This window comes from Balaenoptera ricei, chromosome 5, assembly GCF_028023285.1.
Source record: "Balaenoptera ricei isolate mBalRic1 chromosome 5, mBalRic1.hap2, whole genome shotgun sequence".
NCBI classification, from domain to species: domain Eukaryota; kingdom Metazoa; phylum Chordata; class Mammalia; order Artiodactyla; family Balaenopteridae; genus Balaenoptera; species Balaenoptera ricei.
Window position 1 is genome coordinate 115453493 of NC_082643.1, and position 12316 is coordinate 115465808.

At 36.6% G+C, this 12316-nt stretch overlaps 1 protein-coding gene across 1 annotated transcript in view; it reads right to left on the reverse strand.

The window, feature by feature from the left end:
• ZGRF1 (zinc finger GRF-type containing 1) overlaps positions 1 to 12316 on the reverse strand; it is an 82297-nt gene that overhangs the window by 53736 nt on the left and 16245 nt on the right. The window lies entirely within an intron of this gene.

Genomic DNA, 12316 nt, shown 5'->3' on the forward strand with positions numbered 1-12316 from the left:
TACCACCCACAGGATACACCCAAAGAGAAACACACCGAGACACATATTAATGAAACTATCAAAAATTAACGACAAAGAAAAAATATTAAAAGCAGCAAGGGAAAAGCAACAAATAACATACAAGGGAATCCCCATAAGGTTAACAGCTGATTTTTCAGCAGAAACTCTACAAGCCAGAAGGGAGTGGCAGGACGTATTTAAAGTGATGAAAGGAAAAAATCTAAAACCAAGATTACTCTACCAGCCAGGGTCTCATTCAGATTCGATGGAGAAATTAAAACCTTTACAGATAAGCAAAAGGTAAGACAGTTCAGCACCACCAAACCAGCTTTACAACAAATGCTAAAGGAACTTCTCTAGGCAGGAAATACAAGAGAAGGAAAAGATCTACAAAAACAAACCCAAAACAATTAAGAAAATGGTAATAGGAACATACATATCAATAACTACCTTAAATGTAAATGGATTAAATGCTCCAACCAAAAGACACAGATTGGCTGAATTGATACAAAAACAAGACCTGTATATATGCTGTCTACAAGAGACCCACTTCAGACCTAGGGACACATACAGATTGAAAGTGAGGGGATGGAAAAAGATATTCCATGTAAATGGAAATCAAAAGAAAGCTGGAGTAGCAATACTCATATCAGACAAAATGGACTTTAAAATAAAGACTATTACAAGAGACAAAGAATGGCACTACATAACGATCAAGGGATCAATCCAAGAAGAAGATATAACAATTGTAAATATTTATGCACCCAACATAGGAGCACCTCAATACATAAGGCAAATGCTAACAGCCATAAAGGGGGAATCGACTGTGACACAATAATAGTAGGGGACTTTAACACCTCACTTTCACGAATGGACAGATCATCCAAAATGAAAATAAATAAGGAAACACAAGCTTTAAATAACACATTAAACAAGATGGATGTAATTGATATTTATAGGACATTCCACCCAAAAACAACAGAATACACTTTCTTCTCAAGTGCTCATGGAACATTCTCCAGGATAGACCATATTCTGGGTCATAAATCAAGCCTCAGTAAATTTAAGAAAATTGAAATCATATCAAGTATCTTTTCCGACCACAACACTATGAAACTAGATATCAATTACAGGAAAAAAAACTGTAAAAAATACAAACACATAGAGGCTAAACAATACACTACTAAATAACCAAGAGATCACTGAAGAAATCAAAGAGGAAATCAAAAAATACCTAGAAACAAATGACAATGAAAACACAACAACCCAAAACCTACGATATGCAGCAAAAGCAGTTCTAAGAGGGAAGTTTATAGCAATACAATCCTACCTCAAGAAACAAGAAAAATCTCAAATAAACAACCTAACCTTATAACTAACGCAATTACAGAAAGAACAAAAAAACCCCAAAGTTAGCAGAAGGAAAGAAATCATAAAGATCAGATCAGAAACAGATGAAAAAGTAATGAAGGAAACAACAGCAAAGGTCAATACAACTAAAAGCTTGTTCTTTGAGAAGATAAACAAAATTGATAAACCCTTAACCAGACTCATCAAGAAAAAAAGGGAGAAGACTCAAATCAATAGTATTAAAAATGAAAAAGGAGAAGTAACAACTGATACTGCAGAAATACAAAGGATCATGAGAGATTACACAAGCAACTATATGCCAATAAAATGGACAACCTGGAAGAAACGGACAAATTCTTAGAAAAGCACAACCTTCCAAGACTGAACCAGGAAGAAATTGAAAATATAAATAGACCAATCACAAGCACTGAAATTGAAACTGTGATTAAAAATCTTCCAACAGGGCTTCCCTGGTGGCGCAGGGGTTGAGAATCTGCCTGCTAGTGCAGGGGACACGGGTTCGAGCCCTGGTCTGGGAGGATCCCACATGCCGCGGAGCAACTAAGCCCGTGAGCCACAGCTACTGAGCCTGCGCGTCTGGAGCCTGTGCCCCGCAGCAAGAGAGGCCGCGATAGTGAGAGGCCCGCGCACCGCGATGAAGAGTGGCCCCCGCTTGCCACAACTAGAGAAAGCCCTCGCACAGAAACGAAGACCAAACACAGCCATAAATAAACAAATAAATAAATAAATAAATAAATAAATAAAAAAAAAAAAAAAAAAAAATCTTCCAACAAACAAAAGCCCAGGACCAGATGGCTTCACAGGCAAATTCTATCAAACATTTAGAGAAGAGCTAATCCTTCTCAAACTCTTCCAAAATATTGCAGAGGGAGGAACACTCTCAAACTCATTCTACTAGGCCACCATCACCCTGATACCAAAACCAGACAAAAATGTCACAAAAAAAGAAAACTACAGGCCAATATCTCTGATGAACATAGATGCAAAAATCCTCAACAAAATATTAGCAAACAGAATCCAACAGCACATTAAAAGGATCGTACACCATGATCAAGTGGGGTTTATCCCAGGAATGCAAGGATTCTTCAATATATGCAAATCAATCAATGTGATATACTATATTTACAAAATAAAGGATAAAAACCATATGATCATCTCAATAGACGCAGAAAAAGCTTTTGACAAAATTCAACACCCATTTATGATAAAAACTCTCCAGAAACTAGGCACAGAGGGAACCTACCTCAACATAATAAAGGCCATATATGACAAACCCATAGTCAACATCATTCTCAATGGTGAATAACTGAAACCATTTCCTCTAAGATCAGGAACAAGACAAGGTTGCCCACTCTCACCATTATTATTCAACATAGTTTTGGAAGTTTTAGCCACAGCAATCAGTGAAGAAAAATAAAAGGAATCCAGTTCGGAAAAGAAGAAGTAAAACTGTCACTGTTGCAGATGACATGATACTATACATAGAGAATCCTAAAGATGCTACCAGAAAACTACTAGAACTAATCAATGAATTTGGTAAAGTTGCAGGATACAAAATTAGTGTACAGAAATCTTTTGCATTCCTATACACTAATGATGAAAAATCTGAAAGAGAAATTAAGGAAACAATCCCATTTACCATTGCAACAAAAAGAATAAAATACCTAGGAATAAACCTACCCAAGGATACAAAAGACCTGTACGCAGAAAACTATAAGATACTGATGTAAGAAATTAAAGATGATACCAACAGATGGAGAGATATACCATGTTCTTGGATTGGAAGAATCAACATTGTGAAAATGACTATACTACCCAAAGCAATCTACATATTCAATGCAATCCCTATCAAACTACCAATGGCATTTTTTACAGAACTAGAACAAAAAAATTTCACAATTTTTATGGAAACACAAAAGACCCCGAATAGCCAAAGCAATCTTAAGAAAAACGGAGCTGGGTGAATGTGGCAAGATGGCAGAAGAGTAAGACGCGGAGATCACCTTCCTTCCCACAGATACAGTAGAAATACATCTACACGTGGAACTGCTCCTACAGAACACCCACTGAACGCTGGCAGAAGACGTCAGACCTCACAAAAGGCAAGAAAATCCCCACGTACTTGGCCGTGTGGATGAAAGGCTCTTGGTGCTCCAGCCAGGCATCAGGGCTGTGCCTATGAGGTGGGAGAGCCAACTTCAGGACACTGGTCCACAAGAGACCTCCCAGCTCCACGTAATACCAAACGGTGAAAATCTCTCAGAGATCTCCATCTCAACATCAAGACCCAGCTTCATTCAACGACCAGCAAGCTACGGTGCTGGACACCCTATGCCAAACAACTAACAAGACAGGAACACAGCCCCATCCATTAGCAGAGAGGCTGCCTAAAATCATAATAAGGCCACAGACATCCCAAAACACACCACCAGACGTGGACCTGCCCACCAGAAAGACAAGATCCAACCTCATCCACCAGAACACAGGCACTAGTCCCCTCCACCAGGAAACCTACAAAACCCACTGAAGGAACCTTAGCCACTGGGGACAGATACCAAAAACAACAGGAACTACGAACCTGCAGCCTGTGAAAAGGAGACCCCAAACACAGTAAGATAAGCAAAATGAGAAGACAAAAAAACACACAGTAGGTGAAGGAGCAGGGTCAAAACACACCAGACCTAACAAATGAAGAGGAAATAGGCAGTCTACCTGAAAAAGAATTCAGAATGATAGTAAAGATGATCCAAAATCTTGGAAATAGAATAGACAAAATGCAAGAAACATTTAACAAGGATGTAGAAGAACTAAAGAGGAACCAAGCAACGATGAAAAACACAATAAATGAAGTTAAAAATACTCTAGACAGGATCAATAGCAGAATAACTGAGGCAGAAGAACGGATAAGTGACCTGGAAGATAAAATAGTGGAAATAACTACTGCAGAGCAGAATAAAGAAAAAAGAATGAAAAGAACTGAGGACAGTCTCAGAGACCTCTGGGACAACATTAAACGCACCAACATTCGAATTATAGGGGTCCCAGAAGAAGAAGAGAAAAAGAAAGGGACTGAGAAAATATTTGAAGAGATTATAGTTGAAAACTTCCCTAATATGGGAAAGGAAATAGTTAATCAAGTCCTGGAAGCACAGAGAGTCCCACACAGGATAAATCCAAGGAGAAACACGCCAAGACACATATTAATCAAACTATCAAAAATTAAATATAAAGAAAACATATTAAAAGCAGCAAGGGAAAAACAACAAATAACACACAAGGGAATCCCCATAAGGTTAACAGCTGATCTTTCAGCAGAAACTCTGCAAGCCAGAAGGGAGTGGCAGGACATATTTAAAGTGATGAAGGAGAAAAACCTACAACCAAGGTTACTCTACCCAGCAAGGATCTCATTCAGATTTGATGGAGAAATTAAAACCTTTACAGACAAGCAAAAGCTGACAGAGTTCAGCACCACCAAACCAGCTTTACAACAAATACTAAAGGAACTTCTCTAGGCAAGAAACACAAGAGAAGGAAAATACCTACAATAACAAACCCAAAATATTTAAGAAAATGGGAATAGGAACATACATATCGATAATTACCTTAAATGTAAATGGATTAAATGCTCCCACCAAAAGACACAGATTGGCTGAATGGATACAAAAACAAGACCCATATATATGCTGTCTACAAGAGACCCACTTCAGACCTAGAGACACTTACAGACTGAAAGTGAGGGGATGGAAAGATGGAAAAAGATATTCCATGTAAATGGAAATCAAAAGAAAGCTGGAGTAGCAATTCTCATATCAGACAAAATAGACTTTAAAATAAAGACTATTACAAGAGACAAAGGAGGACACTATATAATGATCAAGGGATCGATCCAAGAGGAAGATATAACAATTGTAAATATTTATGCACCCAACATAGGAGCACCTCAATACATAAGGCAAATACTAACAGCCATAAAAGGGGAAATCGACAGTAACACAATCATAGTAGGGGACTTTAACACCCCACTTCCACCAATGGACAGATCATCCAAAATGAAAATAAATAAAGAAACACAAGCTTTAAATGATACATTAAACAAGATGGACTTAATTGATATTTATAGGACATTCCATCCAAAAACAACAGAATACACATTTTTCTCAAGTGCTCATGGAACATTCTCCAGGATAGATCATATCTTGGGTCACAAATCAAGCCTTGGTAAAGTTAAGAAAATTGAAATCGTATCAAGTATCTTTTCCGACCACAACGCTATGAGACTAGATATCAATTACAGGAAAAGATCTGTAAAAAATACAAACACATGGAGGCTACACAATACACTACTTAATAACAAAGTGATCACTGAAGAAATCAAAGGGGAAATCAAAAAATACCTAGAAACAAATGACAATGGAGACACGACGACCCAAAACCTATGGGATGCAGCAAAAGCAGTGCTAAGAGGGAAGTTTATAGCAATACAAGCCTACATCAAGAAACAGGAAACATCTCGAATAAACAACCTAAACTTGCACCTAAAGCAATTAGAGAAAGAAGAGCAAAAAAACCCAAAGCTAGCAGAAGGAAAGAAATCATAAAGATCAGATCAGAAATAAATGAAAAAGAAATGAAGGAAACAATAGCAAAAATCAATGAAACTAAAAGCTGGTTCTTCGAGAATATAAACAAAATTGATAAACCATTAGCCAGACTCATCAAGAGAAAAAGGGAGAAGACTCAAATCAATAGAATTAGAAATGAAAAAGGAGAAGTAACCACTGACACTGCAGAAATACAAACGATCATGAGAGATTAGTAAAAGCAACTCTATGCCAATAAAATGGACAACCTGGAAGAAATTGACAGATTCTTAGAAATGCACAACCTACCGAGACTGAACCAGGAAGAAATAGAAAATATGAACAGACCAATCACAAGCACTGAAATTGAAACTGTGATTAAAAATCTTCCAACAACCAAAAGCCCAGGACCAGATGGCTTCACAGGCGAATTCTATCAAACATTTAGAGAAGAGCTAGCACCTATCCTTCTCAAACTCTTCCACAATATTGCAGAGGGAGGAACACTCCCCAACTCATTCTACGAGGCCACCATCACCCTGATACCAAAACCAGACAAAGATGTCACAAAGAAAGAAAACTACAGGCCAATATCACTGATGAACATAGATGCAAAAATCCTCAACAAAATACTAGCAAACAGAATCCAACAGCACATTAAAAGGATCATACACCATGATCAAGTGGGGTTTATCCCAGGAATGCAAGGATTCTTCAATATACGCAAATCAATCAACGTGATACATCATATTAACAAATTGAAGAATAAAAACCATATGATCATCTCAATAGATGCAGAGAAAGCTTTCGACAAAATTCAACACCCATTTATGATAAAAGCCCTGCAGAAAGTAGGCATAGAGGGAACTTTCCTCAACATAATAAAGGCCATATATGACAAACCCACAGCCAACACTGTCCTCAATGGTGAAAAACTGAAACCATTTCCACTAAGAGCAGGAACAAGACAAGGTTGCCCATTCTCACCACTATTATTCAACATAGTTTTGGAAGTGTTAGCCACAGCAATCAGAGAAGAAAAAGAAATAAAAGGAATCCAAATCGGAAAAGAAGTAAAGCTGTCACTGTTTGCAGATGACATGATACTATACATAGAGAATCCTAAAGATGCTACCAGAAAACTACTAGAACTAATCAATGAATTTGGTAAAGTAGCAGGATACAAAATTAATGCACAGAAATCTCTTGCATTCCTATATACTAATGATGAAAAATCTGAAAGTGAAATTAAGAAAACACTCCCGTTTACCATTGCAACAAAAAGAATGAAATATCTAGGAATAAACCTACCTAAGGAGATAAAAGACCTGTACGCAGAAAATTATAGGACACTGATGAAAGAAATTAAAGATGATACAAATAGATGGAGAGATATACCATGTTCTTGGATTGGAAGAATCAACATTGTGAAAATGACTCTACTACCCAAAGCAATCTACAGATTCAATGCAATCCCTATCAAACTACCAATGGCATTTTTCACAGAACTAGAACAAAAAATTTCACAATTTGTATGGAGGCACAAAAGACCCCGAATAGCCAAAACAATCTTGAGAACAAAAAATGGAGCTGGAGGAATCAGGCTCCCTGACTTCAGACTATGTTACAAAGCTACAGTAATCAAGACAGTTTGGTACCAGCACAAAAACAGAAATATAGATCAATGGAACAGGATAGAAAGCCCAGAGATAAACCCATGCACATATGGTCACCTTATCTTCGATCAAGGAGGCAAGCATATACAGTGGAGAAAAGACAGCCTCTTCAATAAGTGGTGCTGGGAAAATTGGACAGGTACATGTAAAAGCATGAAATTAGAACACTCCCTGACACCATACACAAAAATAAACTCAAAATGTATTAAAGACCTAAGTGTAAGGCCAGACACTATCAAACTCTTAGAGGAAAACATAGGCAGAACACTCTATGACATACATCACAGCAAGATCCTTTTTGACCCAGCCCCTAGAGAAATGGAAATAAAAACAAAAATAAACAAATGGGACCTAATGAAACTTAAAAGCTTTTGCACAGCAAAGGAAACCATAAAGAAGACCAAAAGACAACCCTCAGAATGGGAGAAAATATTTGCAAATGAAGCAACTGACAAAGGATTAATCTCCAAGATTTACAAGCAGCTCATGCAGCTCAATAACAAAAAAACAAACAACCCAATCCAAAAATGGGCAGAAGACCTAAATAGACATCTCTCCAAAGAAGATATACAGATGGCCAACAGACACATGAAAGAATGCTCAACATCACTAATTATTAGAGAAATGCAAATCAAAACTACAATGAGGTATCATCTCACACCAGTCAGAATGGCCATCATCAAAAAATCTAGAAACAATAAATGCTGGAGAGGGTGTGGAGAAAAGGGAACACTTTTGCACTGTTGGTGGGAATGTAAATTGATACAGCCACTATGGAGAACAGTATGGAGGTTCCTTAAAAAACTACAAATAGAACTACCATATGACCCAGCAATCCCACTACTGGGCATATACCCTGAGAAAACCATAATTCAAAAAGAGTCATGTACCAAAATGTTCATTGCAGCTCTATTTACAATAGCCAGGACATGGAAGCAACCTAAGTGTCCATCATCGGATGAATGGATAAAGAAGATGTGGCACATATATACAATGGAATATTACTCAGCCATAAAAAGAAATGAAATGGAGGTATTTGTAATGAGGTGGATGGAGTTAGAGTCTGTCATACAGAGTGAAGTAAGTCAGAAAGAGAAAAACAAATATGGTATGTGAACGCATATATATGGAATCTAGAAAAAAAAATGGTTCTGATGAACCTAGGGGCAGGACAGGAATAAAGATGCAGATGTAGAGAATGGACTTGAGGACACGGGGAGCGGGAAGGGTAAGCTGGGACGAAGTGAGAGAGTAACAATGACATATATACACTACCAAATGTAAAATAGATAGCTAGTGGGAAGCAGCCACATAGCACAGGGAGATCAGCTCGGTGCTGTGTGACCACATAGAGGGGTGGGATAGGGAGGGTGGGAGGGAGACGCAAGAGGCAAGGGATATGGGGATATATGTATGCATATACCTGATTCACTCTGTTATATAGCAGAAGCTAACACAACATTGTAAAGCAATTATACTCCAATAAAGATGTTAAAGGAAAACAGGAAAAAAAAAGAAAGAAAGGAAAGTGCATAAAGGAACAAAAAAAGGAGGACAGGGTGGCTAGGCCAAACCACCTTATCAGCTATCTATTTCAAATGGGATTTTTCCCTTAAAAGAAATTCAATAATCTCAGTTTCTTGCAAAGTCACCAATAAGACTATAATTTCAGTGATAACTACCGTTAAAAAAAATAGCCATATCCAGTGCAAACTTCACTTTGTGCCAATTGTTACTTTTGGTTTCATTATTTTCCTGTAAACATTCAGACTATACTAAATGAAACAAAAATAAGTGGATTTTGGAACTTGAGGTTATTTATAAAAGGAATTTTAAAAAGGCACTGGATGAAAATTATTTTTCCCTTTACTGCCTTCACTCAAGAATAAAATTCTAAATTAACATTTCTAAAATATATCCAGTCATCTCACAAAAACTTGAAGATAATGGAGAAAATGTTTTTTAACACTTTCACACATTCTAAAATGGTGGTAAAACAGATTCTTCTCTAATTCTGTATTAAAATCCATGAAGTCATTTGCTATATTCCAATAAAAAAAATTCCAATTCTCAAATTGTCTCAAGAAAACCAACTTAATCATTCTTAGAGAAATATATTTATGTCAGAAAATACAGTCAATCCTCATTATTCACAGATTCCGCCTACTTGCTAAAATTTATTTGTAACCCCCAAATCAATACTGTGTTTCTGAGGTCATCTGCAGACATGCAGAGCTACAAAAAATGAGTTGCTGGACATGCACATTCCTAGCTGAGGTAGAACAAGGTGACATTCTGCCTTCTAATTCCAGCCCTCATGCTACAAACAAGTGTCCTTTTTGTGATCTATTTAGTACATTTTTCATATTTGGGGGCTTTTTATTGGTGACTTTGCTATTTAAAATATTCCCTAAGCGTAGTGCTGCCTAGTGTTCCTAAGTGCAAGAAGGCTGATGTCCCTTATGTAGAAAACATGTGGTAAGTTTCATTCAGGCATGAGTTAGTTACAGTGCTATTGGTCATAAGTTCAGTGTTAATCAATCACCAATATATACTAAATAAGGCATCTTTAAATGAAAACACACATAAAACAAGGTTTTGTACCAATCAGTTGATGAAAATGTTCTGACCAGAGGTTTGAAGGAACCTAACCCTGCATTTCTCCAAAAAGCAATGGCCTATTTTTCACTAATCCACTGTTTGGCAACTTTATAGAACATAACCAGCACAAATAATGAGAATCAACTGTAATCCTCTTTTCCAACTTGATAAGAAAAAAGAATAAATTTCCCAAAACTAAATTCTATAATTTCTAAACCTTCCTGTTAGGAATTTATATCCTTATATGACATTGCATAACTACATCTACCCATATTTATTTTTCAATAGGTTTCTTATTTTTAATTTTTTAGAAAATAAACCGTACGGACTTCCCTGGTGGCACAGTGGTTAAGAATCCGCCTGCCAATGCAGGGGACACAGGTTCCAGCCCCAGGCCGGGAAGATCCCACATGCCACAGAGCAACTAAGCCCATGCGTCACAACTACTGAGCCTGCGCTCTAGAGCCCATGATTCACAACTACCGAGCCCGCATGCCACAACTACTGAAGCCTGCGTGCCTAGAACCCATGCTCTGCAACAGAAGAAACCACCACAATGAGAAGCCCACGCACCACAACGAAGAGTAGGCCCCCGCTTGCCACAGCTAGAGAAAGCCCACAAGCAGCAACGAAGACCCAATGCAGCCAAAAATAAATAAATAAATTTATTTTTTAAAAAAAGGAAATAACTGTAACAATAGTCATCATATTTAACTACATTTGAAAGAAACATTTTACTAGGTACAATAATTTACTCCTATTTTTCTCAGGGATTCCTTGAGATATTCAAAGAAGAGTTCAATTTTAACTTTTGAGTACACTGTTCATTCACATTCATGTGTACATAATATGTCCTATAATATTATTTTTCTTAAAAAAAAATGCTATTGGCAACGTACCACAAGCCAAGTCAAAAGACCAATCAATGACATACTGAAAGAAAATATCTGCAACATAGATAAAGGGCTGCTATTTCTAATATATAAAGAGCTCTTCCAAGTAAAAGAGAATAAAAGACCAACAACCATTAAAAGACTGGACAAAAGAGTAGAGCAGACAATTCATGAAAAAAGACATACAAATGATGCTTAAACATATGAAAAGCTCAATTTCACTTGTAGTGATAGAAATACAAATTTAAAATACACTCTCATTTCTCATCTATTAGATTGGTAAAAATTCAAAAGCTTGGCAAAATACTCTACTGGCAATGCTATGGAGAAACAGGCACTCTCATACATTATTGGTGGGAACGAGAAATGGTATGATTCCTTCGAGAGAATTTTGAAGTATCTAACAAAGACACACCTTTACCCAACAACCTTACTGCTAGGAATTTGCCCTGAAGACACACCTGCAGTAACATGCAAAAAGTCCATATAGTTATATAGATACAGATATATGAAGTTACTTATTGTCACATTATTTGCAATAGCAAAATACTGGAGACTGGTTGCAAAAATGATGGTTCATCCACACAGTAAAATATTATACACCTATAAACAAATAAAATGAGGATGAGTCCTATGAAGTGATATGTAGTGATTTCCAGGATATATTATTAAGTGAAAAGAAGCAAGGTGCTAAAAAATACAGAGCACGGTATCTTATGTTGAATAAGGGGAAACAAGAATTTATACAGGGAGGTGTTTATTTTTGCAAAAAATAAAAAATAAAAACCAGACCACAAGTATGATATATTGGTTACCTACAGCAGGTAGGAATAGGATGGAAGGCATAAGGAAGGAATCTGAGTATATGTTTTTATACAGTTTTGATTTTTGTACCCAGTTAATATTTTACATAGTCAGAAAAAAAATTTTTTTAAAGAATAAATCAACTATATCCTCATACGAAATATAGACGATGAACTTAACTATATTTATATCAAATGATAACATAATCACGGTAAAGAAAAAAAAGCACCCAATAACTTTGGAACATAATACTCCAACTCTATACTCTCAGGATATACTCTAAACACAAACAAAGAAAACAAAACACAACCAGTTTAAAAAAAAAAATGCAAACAAAGAAAAACTCCAAGGAATTTGTAAGCTTTACAAATTTACAAATTTTTTTGCC